The sequence below is a fragment of the Furipterus horrens genome, unplaced genomic scaffold (genome assembly GCF_987537825.1).
Source record: "Furipterus horrens unplaced genomic scaffold, mFurHor1.1.pri manual_scaffold_8, whole genome shotgun sequence".
In the NCBI taxonomy this organism is placed as follows: domain Eukaryota; kingdom Metazoa; phylum Chordata; class Mammalia; order Chiroptera; family Furipteridae; genus Furipterus; species Furipterus horrens.
This window is the reverse complement of record NW_028327178.1, coordinates 56,409,551-56,409,916: the sequence shown is the minus strand read 5'-3', so window position 1 is coordinate 56,409,916 and position 366 is coordinate 56,409,551. Positions and strand designations below refer to the sequence as shown.

The following is a 366-nucleotide window of genomic DNA, read 5'->3' as shown; positions in this document are numbered from 1 at the left end:
TATTATAGGAAAGGTGAGTGGCAGCTGCAGGTATTATGTTGACCTGTGCTGTCAAAGTCTCTCCAGGTTGCTCTCGCATGCAGTTGGAGATCTCTTCTGCCATTTTAATGTGTTGTTATTTGTAAATGTTATGTGGGTTTCTTTGCTTGTCACAAAACTGGGGGTGCTACTGATATTTAGTGAGCACATGCAACGGGTGCTGAACACTCTACAATGCACAAGAGAGCCTTGAATAGCAAAAACTATTCCATCAAAAATGCCGACAAAGCCACCATTGATAACGCTAGAGAATGCTGAGATAAGGTTGGTAAGTTTGCCCCTTCCAGAGCAGTGACTACCAAACCCGACTGTACCCCAACAAACCTG

At 44.0% G+C, this 366-nt stretch overlaps 1 non-coding gene across 1 annotated transcript; it reads right to left on the bottom strand.

Annotated features, from left to right (window-relative positions):
* On the bottom strand, positions 1-133 carry LOC150002962 (small nucleolar RNA SNORA44). The gene has a single exon (XR_016512871.1). It is a non-coding gene; the product is annotated as a small nucleolar RNA SNORA44 (small nucleolar RNA).
* Between the last annotated feature and the right edge of the window lie 233 nt (positions 134-366).